The sequence below is a fragment of the Amblyomma maculatum genome, chromosome 1 (assembly GCF_055883805.1).
Source record: "Amblyomma maculatum isolate TAMU_Amacu chromosome 1, ASM5588380v1, whole genome shotgun sequence".
In the NCBI taxonomy this organism is placed as follows: domain Eukaryota; kingdom Metazoa; phylum Arthropoda; class Arachnida; order Ixodida; family Ixodidae; genus Amblyomma; species Amblyomma maculatum.
In genome coordinates this window covers 133164700-133181357 of record NC_139344.1, presented here as the reverse complement: position 1 = coordinate 133181357, position 16658 = coordinate 133164700, and positions in this window count along the sequence as shown.

Sequence of the window (16658 nt, the reverse complement as noted above, 5' to 3'; positions counted from 1 at the left end):
GGTCCAGTAGTTGGGAATTATACTGGTATCCCTGGAATTTTAATCCTGTCAAGTCTGCGAGGCGGAAAGTTTCCCTCCTACGGTTTGAATCAGTACAACAGGTTTGACAAATAAACCCAAATGTTTGGACGCTTCTGAGAAGAATCGTGTGTCAAGAGGCAGCTCTTTGAAATTCGATAAACTATGGGCGATGGTTTAGCACCGTTAAAGGCCGTGTTCGCATCTGGTTTGTTGCCGGTTGTCTACGTTGGCCCTTTCGGCGTAGCTGCCGCCTACGAAGACACTGCCCGTAACCGAAATCAGTTTTTTTCGAGGCCTATACACATGAAGCTGAAAATTCTCCTCATTAAACAAAGCTCGCACCCTTTTGCGCACAACATCCCCTGAACAGAAGCCATATCCTGAAGTTCACCTTTCTAGCAACGAAGCTCACACTGTACGTTTCATTAAAGCTCTGTCTTAGCTTGGCTTCCTTGTTTTGTGTAGATGTCTGTGTTGTCCCGCTCACGTCATGCCTAGCAACTCGTGATATCTTGACCGTTAGAGGCTGATCGAGAGAGCTAGACCACGGCCACGTGACCACCTCGTGGAAGCAGTCCGTGCCTGTCGCCTCTCGCTAAAGCCATCGTCAGCTGTTGGGCTCGCGGTCGTAGCGAGGCGCCTCCAAACGTCACGATCGAAGTACCTCTGTAGAAACCTTTTTGAAATAATTCAGTCCATTCTCGCACGTTTCAATCGCGCTTCACCGATTGTCTTTTCTGCCGACTTCACTGTCGACGTGAATTCGATGTGGAGCACAAGAAATTCGTCCTCGACGTCCCATAAGTTAACTCTCTCGAAACTAATCCGACACTATCAACTACACCAGAACGTACGCGTGGTCACCTGGATTTCAGCTAGTAGTACATTGTTAAAGCGGATATGCTGACTTGCAGATACTTCCCCAAGCCCTCAAAGCGGGCATACAATTAGGATGCAAGAAACGGAACGCCAGAGGGGCCATAAACGGAGAAGCCAAATGCAGTAGTGCGTTTTTAGTAGCACAGTATAGTACAGCAACGTTAATCCTTCGCCGCACAATTTGGGAAGCGTGCATCAGTTTTAAAGGCCTCTTTCATGTTAGAGGTACTGGAAGGCTTGCTTTGTTCAGAATGGGGCGAATGCTATAGTTTTTATGACACAGTTTCTTTATTGGCATATGCTGAAGCGACAGTATTATTAAAGACCTCATTCGCTATAAACCACCTTGTCGGCGTTGGCATCGGCCTCGACGCGGGCGTCAGTTTCATGAACGAAATATTTAGCAGGTAACCGGCCGGTCTGATTGGTTGTCGAGTGCTGTAACGTCATGAGGCCACGCAACATAGCAGAGTTGGCAGGAGCTGTGAAGTCGGGAATCTCGAGATGGGAGGGTGAGATGGAAGTGGAGCCCACCGGGATACACGCTGCTCATCGGCCCCGCAGGCGTGTTCGTATGATTTGATTAAAGCGGAGATTTATATCTATTGCATTTACTCGGTTCTAAGCAACCTTATTTCTTTTTTTTTTTTTCACTATTGCAATGCCCAAAGTAAGGCGCATGCTAGGATTTGAAAAAAATCTAAAATTACCTTCCCTCCCTCAAGCACATACACACATTTTCGCGTCGATATGTGGACGAGACAGGCGCGTCAAATCCTCCGGCAAACAAACTTGGCAAACATCTTCCGCAAACGCATTTCCAGTGTGCTTGAACTTCAAGCTGTGACAGCCCTCTTCAAACTCGTTCGGACTTATGTTATGGATGCCAAACAGCTGATACCAAACAAAGCAACGCGGGCCCCCGATGGATGTGAAATCTGCCGAGATCAGCCGAATGGCCGCCGATCCTAGATCCGCCTGACAACACGCTGATGGAGTAATCGGGGTTGCTTGAGGCGATCTTTGCCATCCTGCGGCACCAGCTGCCATGTAGTGTTGGAACGCAGCAACACAAGAAGTAGATATCGCGCCGCTGACACAGCAAACCCTCGGGTCTCCAACGTCTCCGGCTCGACTGAGGGAGTAAGCGCGCTTGGCAGATATAACCATACATTGCACAACTTGTGCGTTCTAGTAGGATTAGTAGAAGGGGAAATGTTCAGACACTACCGCCTTTTGGTACCTGTATCAATAACTTAATATTTGGTTAGGTTGGGTGTCGGGATGTAGCGTCCGAAAGCGACTCAGGCTTTGAGAGACGCTGTAGTGGAGGTCTCCGGAAATTTCGACCACCTGGGGTCTTTTAACGTACGCTGACACCGCACAGAAGACGAATGCTTTGCTTTTCGCCTGCATCGACAAGCGACCACCGCAAATAAAGTAATGTAAAAAAAATTACAATTGATTATATTGTAACGTGTATTCCGCCAACGCCTGAGCCCTGAGCATAGAAGACTGCTGTAGAAGTTCGTTGAGTACAAAGCTCAAGGTCTGCCTGCTGGAAAGACAAATAGACTGTAAACGCTTGTACATGATGTAAGTTGGACACCCATATCTCCTAATTTAGAATTTAGGCAATGCCATACTCTTTCTTCATAGCAAGCTGCAGTATGCTATGCTCTCCCCGCACGTGCGCGCACACGCGCGCACACACGCGCGCACACACGCGCGCGCACACACACACACACACACACACACACACACACACACACACACACACACACACACACACACACACACACACACACACACACACACACACACACACACACACACACACACACACACACACACACACACACACACACACACACACACACACACACACACACACACACACACACACACACACACACACACACACACACACACACACACACACACACACACACACACACACACACACACACACACACACGCACACACGCACGCACGCACGCACGCACGCACACACACACACACACACACACACACACACACACACACACACACACACACACACACACACACACACACACACACACACACACACACACACACACACACACACACACACACACACACACACACACACACACACACACACACACACACACACACACACACACACGCACACACACGCACACTCGTACGATCCAGGAAGCATCCTATTATCAGCGCCTGGACGGCTGCACTGTTCTTGTGAAAAGCAAGGCGCTCGTGTGTTGTGTGATGTGAGTGCATGTTAAAGAACCTCTGGTGGTTGAAATTTCCGGAGCCCTCCACTACAGCGTCTCTCATAACCTCAGTCGCTTCGGGACGTCAAACCCCATAAACTAAACCAAACCCTACACTACAGAATCTGGTTGCAGGTTCCCGAGCGCTCACAGGTGATGTTTTGCATGAATAACATTTCGAACCTCACCTCATTACTATAGGATCGTACTGAAATTACACCATAGAGTGCCTCTCCCAGTGACAGAGATATTTATTAAAGTTCCGCTTTCTAAGGCGGAATGATACTGGACAAGCGGACGCTGTACGCTTCATTGCTCGATTGAAATAACGTATTGGCTCTTTAACCGAGGGGATAGATTACAACGCATTTCTGACGTGAGCATCGCTTTTGGCACTGTCTGATTTTTCCCACCCATCCAACCTCATGCTACTCAATGACAACGCACCCACAGAATAACGGACACTTTAGAGAGTGTAAAGTACGCTATGTTTCAGCTGGGTTCCAATCACGATAATAAGACTCAAGAGGGACTTTTAAAAGCTCAGTATTCGCTGCCACATGCAAGGGGGTGCAGGGACATCGCAAGAATGCTACCTTTTTGTTTTGATGAAATGTTAATACGTTGTGGATCACGTCCTTTCTTTCTAGCGCTTGTGAAACGTTCCAAATAGGCGTTATAATAAAGTTTTCCGTGTTTTAGTCAAACATTTAAATAAAATATAAGCAAATTTCGCTATAAACGCCAATCTACACTTTGCAATGAGCACGGGGAAATGGGGCGACGGGTATTGATACAAGCAACAGATGCTCCAACCGTCTAGCAGACATAACTTCAGGCGTTTACAGCCAGCCGTGAAGGAGGCCAGCAGTCATAACAGCGGATTGGTAACATGAAAAGCATTCGAACGGCAATTTCGGGCTGTGCATGCAGTCAATAGCAGAAATCCTCTCAGATGTTTTACTGTTAGGTTTTTCTACTTTACAAGCGTCATTAGATCCAAAATGTGCGATAAGTTCTCAGACAAAGGAAGAAGCCGACGGGAGCGGAAGCACTTCGATTGGGCTCGGCTAACAAGAAAGGAAATTGTGTGGAAAATCTAACAAATCCTGGAAAGTTTGTTTCGAGGACCTTCCTGAAGTCATCCGGAATTCACCGAGGCCTTTCTCAAACCCGTGAGTGTTTTATTGCACATCGAAATGGGCTTTTGAAGCTCCTCGGCGGCGGCCATGCTAGGCGATGCGAGGCCTAGTAATGCCGACCCAGAGCGCATGGATACCTTAGACCAAGGCGAAGCGGGATCTAGTGGTCTGTGTTCAACAACCGCTAACCCAGCTCACTCTGCTAAACACCAGGGAATGGAATTAGACGTCCAAATCCAAACTTCTAAGGACATGGAAGAGGGTCATGCCTGAACGCCGGATGACCTTTTCTCCAACTGGCACGTAAACATATATGCAAGAAGAATCGTCAAAGGTTAGCAAGAGGCGAACAAGTCGTGATCGCAGGAAAGATCTATGCTCCCCCGACGCACTTGCTGCAGACCGTCGTGAAACCGAAGAAAACGATAGCATCGCCAGTACAGCCGGCTATGGATCAAACAACGTCTCAGAAGAGGAGGAAATTACCACCCCTTCCTAAAACTGACTATAAGGTGATAATAAGACCCAAGAAGGGCATGGAAGTCAGAAAATTCGTTCCTACCCAGTTCTCAAGAGCCATCGTGGCTGCCTGCAACAACCCGGCATTGTGCGACTTCTCCAAATTTATTGTGAGACCCCGCACAGGATCGAACATCATCATAGTCAGCACTCCTTACGACGAGACTGCGGACGCCATACGGCACATCAAGAGGCTGACCTTGGAAAACAAGGCTTACGAAGTCAACGTCTACCCGGCGGCGCCTGAGGACGTCATCAGAGGAGTTATTCATGGAGCGTCGGTCCAGCTGACGGACGTTTTGGCCTCGGTGGCCCAGACAGTGCCTGTGGCTGTGCGGTAAAATGAAGGTTTTAAGCGAAAGCCTTTAATGGCTCATCATTGTCGTCAGCAAAAGTGTCACGCTTTTTTTGGTGGCTTATGCCCTATTACCATTGAATCGATACTTAAAAAATATATTTATATACCTTGTCTCCCATCGGGCAATCGAGGCTCCATCCCTTGGATCCCCAGCCCAGCGCTTTACCCCTGAGCCACGCCCCGGATCACGCAACGCTGTTCCCCTTGTCTGCAGTGAGAATGATAGCGAGATTCCGCGAGTGACAGATACTGCGCTTTTGCTTTTTGTAGACGAATTATAGAACGCCGGTGAACCTTAATGCGTTCAATTAAATGCTGGTTGTACTCGGCAAGGGGCGCGCTATGTACCGTCACGACCGGTCATGACGTCAGAAGGCGATTAATGCATATACGAAGCTGGCCCCACCGGGCGTCCGATCCAGGCGTTCGTGCGCCCTTTCATTTGTCGCTTCCTCGAACGCCGCGCTGCACAGCAAACAGAAGCAGACCCAGATGTCTAGGAGGCATTAGTACATCAGGCATCAGCGTAGTTTGAAATTGATTTACAGGATAGAAAAGACGCAGCATCTGTCACAATTCTCCGCGTGCACATGTACCATGCCGTAAAGGAAGGAAGGAATGTGAAACAGTAGTCACACTCTTTACTCGAATTATCATTCACCGCTACATTCGCAACAAATGCGTAGCAGAATGCTGTACTCAGGCTCCCGCCTTTCGCCACTTTAGCTGCCGAAGTGTCTCGTATTTTTTCTCTCTCTGTTTTCGCTGCAGTTGATGGTGATTCCATTACGTGACTTAGCAGTATGCCACGTGAACTAGGAGAACCGCTGGCCTGAGCTTTCCAGCTTTTTTATTTTAAACTGGAGCACTTTTCATACATTCAGGCGAGCAATATCTGCGTGCCCAGGTATCCACACAACTTTATCTATGCTTTGACTTCTATTAGGGTGGAACTAGGGGGAAAAAGATGGCTACACTGTATGAAAGAGAACAGAACAAGGGATGAGGGGGAGCATCAGTTCGCAAGCCTAGGTTTAGACAAGGGTACATATCTTTGTTAGGGCTCAGACGAGAGAGCCCCTAGTCGAGACGTTGGCTTGGGAACTGAGGCCCCAACCGATGCCCATGTCAGTCTGGTACGCCCTGTAGAACATAGGAACGAGATGATACAGATGATATGCTCTTCTGAAGGATGAAATGCGCTTGAAAGGGCGTCTGATTTTAGTTTTTGCCATATAACGGGAGACTAGGCCTGCCTTCGTACGCTGTTCAGCCTTTCTTGCGTTAGGCATTGCTCGACTGCTTCTTGCACCGGCACTAGCCCCCGAGTCATCGCGACAGTTACTCTTACGTGAAAAGATCAAAAATCGAAAGCCTGCCATCAATGAAGGAAACTAGTCTTTTTTTTTTCTTTTTTTGCGGACAGGTCTCCAACTTTTTTTTGTTTTTGTTTGTACCTGGCGCTAAGCTGTTTGATCCTAAGGGATTTAACAACGTTTGAGGGAGTCTCGCTTAGCGCGAACATCTTCAACGTGTCAGAAAGGGGACAAAAGCGCACTGAACATCCGGTTTTCTTAACGTATGCGGATTTGTCGCAATGCCAGTAAACATACGCTCACTCTTTTACTTTCTTTATGCAGAACTATGGTTGCTGTGCAGCCACTTTATATATCTTCCAGCACTTTCACGTACGGCTCGTCTACCCCCTGATTTCGCAATGCCTGCATCACCGCCGAGGTTTCAACTGAGTCAAATGCTTTTTCGTAATCAATGAATGCTATGTATTAGGGCTGGTTATTTTCCGAGCATTTTTCTATCACCTGATTGATGGTATGGATATGATCGATAGTAGAGTACCGTTTCCGAAAACCTGCTTGATCCTTTGCTTGATTGTAGTCTAAGGTTGTCCTGATTCTATTAGCGATTACCTTAGTAAATACCTTATACGTAACAGACACTAAGCTGATTGGTCTGTAATTTTTAAGGTCCTTAGAATCCGATTTCTTATGAATGAGGATAATATTTGCATTCTTCCATGGTTCCGGTACCGTCGATGACACCAGACACTGCGTATACAGTTTCTAACACGATATCCCCCCGTCCTTCAGCAAATCTGTAATTATCTGATCCTCTCCAGCGGAATTCCCCCTTTTCATAGTTTCTAATGCTTTCTTGACCTCGTCCTTCGTCACTGGCGGATCGTCTGACTGTTTTTCTCTACCGCCGATCTCGTTACGGTCCTGACTTCTTTAGCTACTGTACTGATCTGTATAGTAGTAGTAGTAGTAGGCGAATATGTCTACTTAGGACAGGTAGTAACCGCAGATCCGGATCATGCAAAGGAAATAACAAGAAGAATAAGATTGGGATGGAGCGCATTCGGCAAGCAGTCACAGATTATGACTAGGAGCTTACCGGTATCGCTTAAGAGGAAAGTATATAACAGTTGCTTCTTACCTTTGCTCACTGATGGGGCTGAAACGTGGAGGCTAACCAAGAGAGTTCTACTTAAGTTGAGGACAATCCGGATGGCTATGGAACGAAATATGGTAGGGATAACATTTAAGAGAGAGGAAGCGTGCAGAGTGGGTCAGAGAAATAACTCAAGTTACCGACATTCTAGTGGAAATTAAGAAGAAATTGGTATGGGCAGGACATGTAGTGCGAAGAGAGGATAACCGATGGTCGCTTAGGGTAACAAACTCGATTCTAAGGGAAGGAAAGCGTTGCAGGGGGCGGCAGAAAGTTAGGTGGGTGGATGAGGTGAAGAAGTTCGCAGGGGTCAAGTGGATCCAGCAGCACAAAACCGTGTTAAGTGGAGAAATATGGGAGAGGCCTTCGCCCTGCAGTGGGTATAGCCAGGCTGATGATGATAATGATGATGACACTTTTACTGGAAAAACCAATTTGCGGCTTGGAATTGTAATGTACGGTCCAAGAGGAACCAACTAACGTAAGATCAAGGACGCGTTTGCATACGGCTAGTCACAGCACGAGTTTTTTCCAAACAGGTAGCGTTGACAGAATTTCACATCTTCTCGCACAGTTTCGGAGAAAGGAACATTTGGCTAATCTGCAAAGCGGCGATGCTAAGCACCGTCTCAACTAAGTGCTAGACGTTCTCAGACGGGCCTCTCCTGAATGACAATGTGCAATGCGGGCAATCTCATCAGAAGCCTGTGTTACTTGGTACGAACATTGGGCCAGGCGAGACTAAAAGGAAGCAATATTACAACGTAAACGCTTCGAACACTGTGTGTAACCGCCCATTGACTGAGCCTTACGAATCAATTGAAGATATGTGAATTTTATAGGTTACTCTTTGCGCATTGGCATTACGCATTACTGAAAATAAGTTCAGTTATTGGCACAGAGTCATCTAATACAGGCTAGTTCTTGATGACGGCATCATTTTTGTTGAATATCTGCTGAAGTTACTCAATATATTGTAATCCTTTGAGCGGTGGAAACAAACAAAAAGAGAAAATAAAGTCATAAAGGAAGAAAATAAGGAGAAAAAATAAACGTTGGGAGCCGAAGCACAGCCTTGGTTGTACTTTCGCGTAACCGCATCACTTGAAAAAATGTATAGCTCTCAGCAATGCTTATTTTGTTTTCTTGCACGGCCGCTGTAGTGAGTAAAAATAACGCACTGCTTTATAAAAATTATCTTAAATTTTAATAAACGCAGAGCGGATGCGAAAGTGAAGAAGATAACCGTGAAAAGTGTGCAGAACCAATCAAAAGCTGCTGATCTCTGAAAGCATGCCATGTACCGAAAGACACATTTGCACATGAGAGTTTTCACTACCTGCGGCGAATTCGAGTACTACGTTTCCGAATGCACGCCAAAAACTGGAATACAAAATTGTTTGAGCCCTGAAAATTAGATAGCCTGTTTGAAAATGCCGACTTATGCACACATGGGTGGATAACCAAGCTTTCTGGTTATCTTCGCGCTGCCAAATTAACCGTGCAGCCCAATGTCGAATTTTAGTAACATGACGTGAACAAAATGAAATGCGCCCGCTTGTTTTTAGGAATCTTTAGACCACAGACTAAACAGATGCTTTGTGCCCCCACGTGTACATGCATAGGCAAACTGAAGAAACAGGCACGGGCCGTATCCGGCGAAAGCATGGCCAAGCAATTAGCTCAGTGTTTTGATTAGGGTCTGTTTTCTTTTTTTATTTCCTGAGTTTTCTTAAGCGGTTCATACATTTCCCTTTAAATATAGTGATCACATGAAACTAAAACAGTTTATGTATTGCTGTAGCGTCAGGTGTGATGGGAAGGCATATATTACGAATGTGAGGAGGGTCCGCACTAGCCTCTTAATTTTAAACTTAACATGGATAGCAGCAGAAAAAATCGGCACTTTTCCGTGACGAAGTGCCATATATCTAATATACTTTGACTGTTGTTTCTAGGTGCAGGAAGAAGGAGAATTGAACTCAGCGTTTATTTTCAGGAAATACAATTTGTCCAGCTCAATTGATGGCAAGCGACTGATGGGAGTCGTGTTTCCGACCTCCGCACGTCCCCTACAATGTTGTTTGCTGCGCTGCCCTAAATAGAGTCTGTGAGGCAAACCTACCACTGAAAAAGCGACCTTGTAAATGTGCTGCGCCCACCCTACAATATCTCTTTAGTCTCGATTCGTCCATCAACTGTTGGAGAAATTCTGGTTGCCACCCTTACACCTCCTCCATGGTCTGGGGGCCTGGACACTCCCTTGCTCTCTATTCCAATAATCTAAATAAAAATCTGTGAAGGCATAGCGACCCTAAATTACATGCTCTGGACTTGCCTAGCGCTAAACGGTCTACATGGGAACAAAGAGTTATGGGAATCCTCCCTCCATAGCCCGGAAGAACAAACCCAAAAACTAGTCACCCGTCAAGCCCAGGGCGTCACCGGAAGCCGATTCCGGCCGACCTCTATGGGGGAGATAGACGGTGAAAGGGGGAGCTGCGTCTAACCCATACTCTCTGACGGGTGAAAGTGCTTTCTCTCTCTCTGATGACATGTACGTCGGCGTACTGCTTCGTAGTTTGAGCACAGAAAAGGTTTTATAGCGGGTGCCCTATTGAAAACCTTCGACAGGGAAGTGTGAGTCATCAACTGAACACATGACGAATCGCATTTCGTCATTGGTTGTGTTCTTTACTCAGGACCTCATATATTTTTTTCATGCGCTTGGCCCTAAGCGATAGCGGTTGCCGATATGTTTGTTCCACTAGGGTTGTTAAATTTATTGCAGTCGGTCAAATGAACTAAGGCCTACGTCTGCGCCGAATTCTGTTCAGAAGTTATGGAAGGCGTACAGGCGTTAGGTAACGCAACGACCCTCCTTGAGTGCGTGGGGCTTAACGCGTTACAGCAATCGCAAGGCCTCGGCGAGAGGTGCTTCCTGTTGAGACATAACAGGCGGAGTAATAGCCCTGTAGTTAAAGCTAATGATTTATATTCAGTTAGCAGCCTCCGAGGGTGTAATATAACGTGTATTTTGCAATCGCGGGGGCTGGCGGAGGCATCTGAGCCATACTACTTTATAATTTTTATTGGTGTTATCTGTTGTACGGCACGTTTCTTTGTTGTACGGTAGCTGCATCTTAGAAAGTAATGGACTTCTGAATGCAGAAGATATGCCGGCGTACGAGCCACGCAGACCATTGCAGTAGACGTTTTTAATATGGCGTCCTCGGCACGATTAACGTGCTCTGAAACCCCAGTACCCTGGCGCCTCTGCAATATGGCCTCCACGAAGCAGGCGCGTGGCGACGTACAGATGGGAGCGACATATTCTTTTATATTAGAGGCTGACCTTCACTGACGAGTTGGATTAAAGAGCATGGCAATTTTGGATAAGCAAGTTGGTTTTGATGATACGGAGGAAATCGTTGGCGCTGATAGTCCATATCGCTAACTGTAAATGACATAAATGACATGGTTCCCTTAGCCTAGGCTTAACCAGTGCATGCCTGCATGTAAATGTACACTGGCAGTCTAGGATAGATTTCTTCTTAACACTCACCTGCGAAGATTTATGCCGTTTATTTCTGTAAGAAACAAATATCTGCCCGAATCTCCTTAATATAGTGCAGTGGTTACTAATGTTTAGGTACTATCTTTACCAAAAGTAACCGGGCTACCGGGTCTGCCTCTCATTCATCTAGTGGAGAATTCATACTACTTCTGAAGCTGTAAGTCTCTGAAAAATAAAGGCGAGCCCCTTTCCCCACTTTTAAAGATGTTTTGAGGTTCTGCTGGGAATCTTTATTGATTGCAAATACAAGAGAGAAGCAAACCATGCAGCCTGGTTACTTTTGGCAAAGACGGTACATCATAAAACACACATTTGCTGCTAGAGATGACAACAGTTTCGGTCGCATATCGCTCGAAACTGCGTTGTGTTTATCTGCACTAATTTATACTCTCAATATGAACCGAATTCGTAATTTTTTCCACTTTGTTGGCTTAACATTTTCGTGGCGTCTTAAATAAGAAGCAACAAATATTTCTTCAGTTGGCCCTTAGCGATGTTCTACGTTTCCAATGTAGAAGCCGATTTCAGAATGTTGGAGAATATTTTTAAATTTCGGCTTTTTGTTCAATGTTTCTTGAATCTTGAAAGTCTCATTAAATAGAACAGTTTCTAATGTCAAAATAAAATGTGAATGTGTAGTGTTGACGGTAATAATAGCTTCCCTTGTCCCCTGCAGTTATTTTCAAATTCAAAATATTGATCGCCTCATCCGGGTTCGTCCCACGCTTTGAAGGCATTATCTCGTCTTGGGGGTGGTTTTTCTCTGTGGAGGAATAAACAATTTGAAAGTTATTACGGCGCGTGCGTGAGTATTTATTGCGCGAGTATTGCGTGAGCAGATACCTAACTGGCCACTGTGTCCGGCTTTCGTCATTACTAAAATCTAATTGGTCGACCTCTAACCGCTCGGTCAGCGTTTGTTCAGCTACAAAACCCGCCACCATTGCTAAGAAATGTGGAGTCAAAGCTGGAATATTTTCTACTGGTACTGCGATTCAGTTCTGCCACGCAGATTTCACACTAACTGCCCCCAGTTTGTTTTGTTTACTTCTTCATATTTACTTCTAGTTTCCGTCCTCCTTCCATACACAATAAAAATGAACAGAAGCGTAGCGATGTGAAAACTTTCTCACTCTAAGGGTGCGCCAATCCTTCAGTCTGCGCAGCAAGGTGGCGAGTTGGAAGCTATTCACATTTATAATGAGAGCTGGAAAACGACCTAGTGCTTGTGTTGCCGTTTTTCTTTGGTGGCTGTCTCAAAAGAAAAGCCTTTTCATGTTTTTTTTTTCTTATCTCGTTCAACAGCAACAATAAAAAAAAAAATAACTCCCTTGATGCTAACGTCGCATACTGCCGGAAACGATCGTTGGCAGTGACACTATCCAGAATTCTGTCGTTCGCTTTTCTCTCGCATGTAAAAGCTCCGAGTCTCCTGAAATGTGCCCGTTTGTCACTTTCTAGCAAGCGACAATCTTTCAATCTAAGACAACCTCAATATTTTTTAAATGCCCTTTTACAGCTAAACAAGACATTAAACGCTTTAGTCCGTCTCTCTTGCAGTTGGCAACAAAGGCAGGCGATGATTCACTACACGATGCGGTGTATGGGGCCGCCGGCGCTACGGAGCGAAACGAGGTTCGCGTGCATCGAGCACGCTTGCCAACTCGCCGTAGGTTCGCGTCGACTTTGGCGAAGTTTCAGACACCATAATGCGTTTTTTTTTTCTTTTTTACTGACATTCGCTGAAAGCGCCGGGAACGCCTCTGAAAAACCCCACGGTAAGCATTCGCTCACTGAACGAGAGTCAGTTCGTATGACCTTAACGTCGTCCTGGCTTCTAGGAAGTGTCTATGTCTGAGAATTAAACTCCATTTACGTCTGCGCAACTTGCAATAAACATGCACACCGCAGTGACGTCAGCGCCGCACCGTACTGCTAGCGTAGCAACGGTCAAGGAAAGATGACAGGGAGCAAGATCACAGACAGGGAAGGGAACAAGTCGTCGATGCTGGTAGCCAAAGCTCTGCGTTCTCTTCTTCTTTCCGCTGTGCCAAGCAACGAAATTGAGAGCGTTAGAGAAGTACTCCTTCAATTAGACTACAGAGACCAGTGATACCCTGGACCCTAAATGTTGTCTTCGTCTCAATTTGTTTTTCGTGTTTAATGCTGTCACAATCATTCGTATTATTTCTTTTTGTACCAGACTTTATGATCACAAAAATTTCGCTGTTTGCGATACAGTTAAAAAAATTGAACAAAAATATCAGAAGCTGACGAGAACTTTTTTCTGGCAAGCTACACTATGCCCCATGTTGATATACTGCCGCGATACCCGTAGAGATGGAACGCACAGGCAGCGCAATGTCAAGCTTCAAAGCACCTGAAGATGAGCAGATGGATGCTCTTAGGACTGTTTGTGTAGTCAATAATTTCACAAAACAACTCATTGTTGATGGCTTTTGTCCCATGCACTCAAATAAAATAAAACAGCAGTGGAGAAGCCTTGTGAAGTACCTAAACAAAACTGCTCTGCCCTCCTCAAGTATGTATTTTTGGCATATATGCTATGCATATGAGATGATGAAAGGATTCTAATTAGCACCTGGCTTACAGCGACGATTTATAACAGATATTGTTGCTGTGAATAGAGAATAATGGTGACGCCATAGAATATCGCTGGAGGATTCGTTTCAAAGCGTAGGATTTCTTTTTTTTTTTTCATGACCACTTTGTAAAAAAAAAAAAAAGTAACAGCCTGAAGCTGCTCCTCACTTTACCATGTTGGCAAATTTCCTAACGCTAAGCAGATATCAAGCTAAAATGAGCATTCCTGGTTACTAGTGGATACCGAATAGCGCAGTGTAATATAATCATTATTATTGGCTAAAGGAGAGTTACTGCGGCGTGGTTGGAGATATGCGAGAACCCGTACGTGCGTACGATGCCTGGCCACTCTAATACCAGTCTGCTGCTGACAGTTGAGTTGGCTCTGTAATAAAGCGGGCTCTGCAGGGCTCAGAAAAATACCCGTCCCGTACAAATAAATGTGCCGTAACGATTTACAGTGCGCGATAACTCGTCCCGCATTAGCTGTAGCAGACGCCAGCGAAATAAGAGCGCTTTCACCCTAGTGCAACGGCGAAAACCCAAATAATGTCGAATGAAACGCCTTCTATCATGGGTGGAGGTCCACATACGTCGGCATAGGGAAAAAATCACTACTTTTACTTAATAGGCGCACAAAAGCATCGGTACTATGTCGCGCTATTGCAAGAAAGCATTGAAAAGTCGACTAGTAGATGTTGCAGTGGCGCCATCCGGCGTCAATGAAAATCGGCGTGCCCGAGCGTCGTCGTTCGTGCCACTAGAACGTATTCTAGTTCACTATAGGAGAGAGTAATGCGCAGCTGGCGCCGGCTGTGGTTATGACGTCCCTTCTCCGGAATCGGCGAGCACGCGGCCGCGACGGCAGCTCTGACACACCAGCTCCTTCCTCTGACGTCACGTGGCTCCTTGCGCATGCGTAGCTTGGCCTACGCTGTGCCACGCGAAATGGCTCGACGACTAGCGTAGTGTTGCTTTCGCAACAAAAGCCACCATCAGTCACTGAGCCTTTGAGTGTTCGTGACTTGCATACGCCCGCAGGCTCAAGCATGCGGTCAGCCAAAGGCGTGATGGTTGTCTGGAGCCGGAAAGGCACTCCGCTTTCACTGTCAACGTACACTCAATATCAAGACGTTTTTGCCAACTCTGTCGATTGAATAAATTTCTATGTTTCGAGAGCTAATGTGAATGCTCGGTTATGCGCCCCTACCAGATTCTGGAAAGCCATTTCCCTAGCGCAGATTTAAGCATATCGCGTCAGTAACCACTTTTTCTTCCTGGCGTTAAAATGTGAGGCTGTTCCTTTCTCCCATCCATTGAGAATCAGATAAACAATTGCCTCACAGGTTGGGCCTTCCAATGCTGTCTGTCGCGTTCACGATTATCGATAGAAGTGCTCAGAATAGACAAAAAAAAAAAAAAGAGAGAGAGAGAGAACAGAGTATCTGTACACTTCGTCCTACTTACCCACCGTGGTGGTGCAGGGGTTAGGTAGCACGACTACTGTGTCCACGGATGCGGGATCGAATCCCTACCGCGTCTGCCGCTTTTCGATGGAGGCGCCATGTTCTGCGCGATGTCAGTGTACGTTACAGAACCGCAGGTGGTCAAAATTACTGAAGTCCTCCACTATGGCGTCTCTCATACCGTCCTATTTCAAAAATTGGAACTTTATACATATAACTCTGAATTACTCTTCTTTTTTTTTTTTTTTTTTTCAGAGCAACATACGCGCACGCTTTCAGTAGTAGCTTTCTTCAGCGGTGGCGTTACATAAGCAACAAAAAGAAATTCGTGCGAACAATGCCGGGCACATCCATATACGCATGTAACCACAGTGTCTCTTGATTCACAACTCTTCCGTTTCTACTTGGAGCTCTCGCGTGTGAGTCTGCCCTTGAAGTTGACTTTTGAAACTCTTCACTTGAAACTTGCAGGTGCAAAGAGCGTTTGTTTGCACTTCTTTCTTTGCATTGCTGTTATCCCATCAAGAAGAACAAACGAAAGATTTCACTAAAAGACATCATAGCTATGCACAAGTGCACCGGCAATTTCGTTCTCCATTTACTCTGCACATATCTATCTCTATATGCAGATAACTATCTACTTGGAGCTAGATTTCACTATTGGAACCGATTAATCGAAGGAGAAAAGCATAGCACGTCTACTTTCCTATAAGCTACCCTTCTCTGAAGGTAGCCTCCTACTGAACAGCTAATCGATAACAGCGAAAACTTTAAGGATCCCCCGGCCAGAAAAAAAAAAAAGAAGGCGGTTTTATGTTGGTACTGTTTTGGAAGTCCACTAATGTTTGTTACCGCCATGGTTGCTTTCTCTTGCCTCGTTTACTGGCTTCATCTACCTGAGTTTTATTTTGTGACTGACAGGCTCTCAACCAAGATGCCTACGGAGTGAAATGAAACCTTTGCACGGCCTCGATGCTGAACTTAAGTTTCTTATTGTATGTAACCACTTACAGACCAATGGGCGCATTACTGGCAGCCAAAAGAAATCATCATGGGGCACAATAACGTCCTGGCGCGCTCAAGGCAGAGGGAACGCAGAAGCGCAGGCAGGGTGGGGCAGTTAGTTGCTAATGCCTTGGCTGACCGTGACACGCGAGCCCACAGACACGAAGCCGTCGCTTCCAAGTATCATCAGGCGGCGAGGAACGGATCGAGGGGGGGAAGGCGGGTGTATACGTAATGCTCACGTGCTGGATCTGCCTCTGCGCGAATGACACCGAGGCAGAAGTGCGTGAGCATGCAGATCGCGACAAAAAGAGAGAAAACCAGGAAGGGACACAGCGA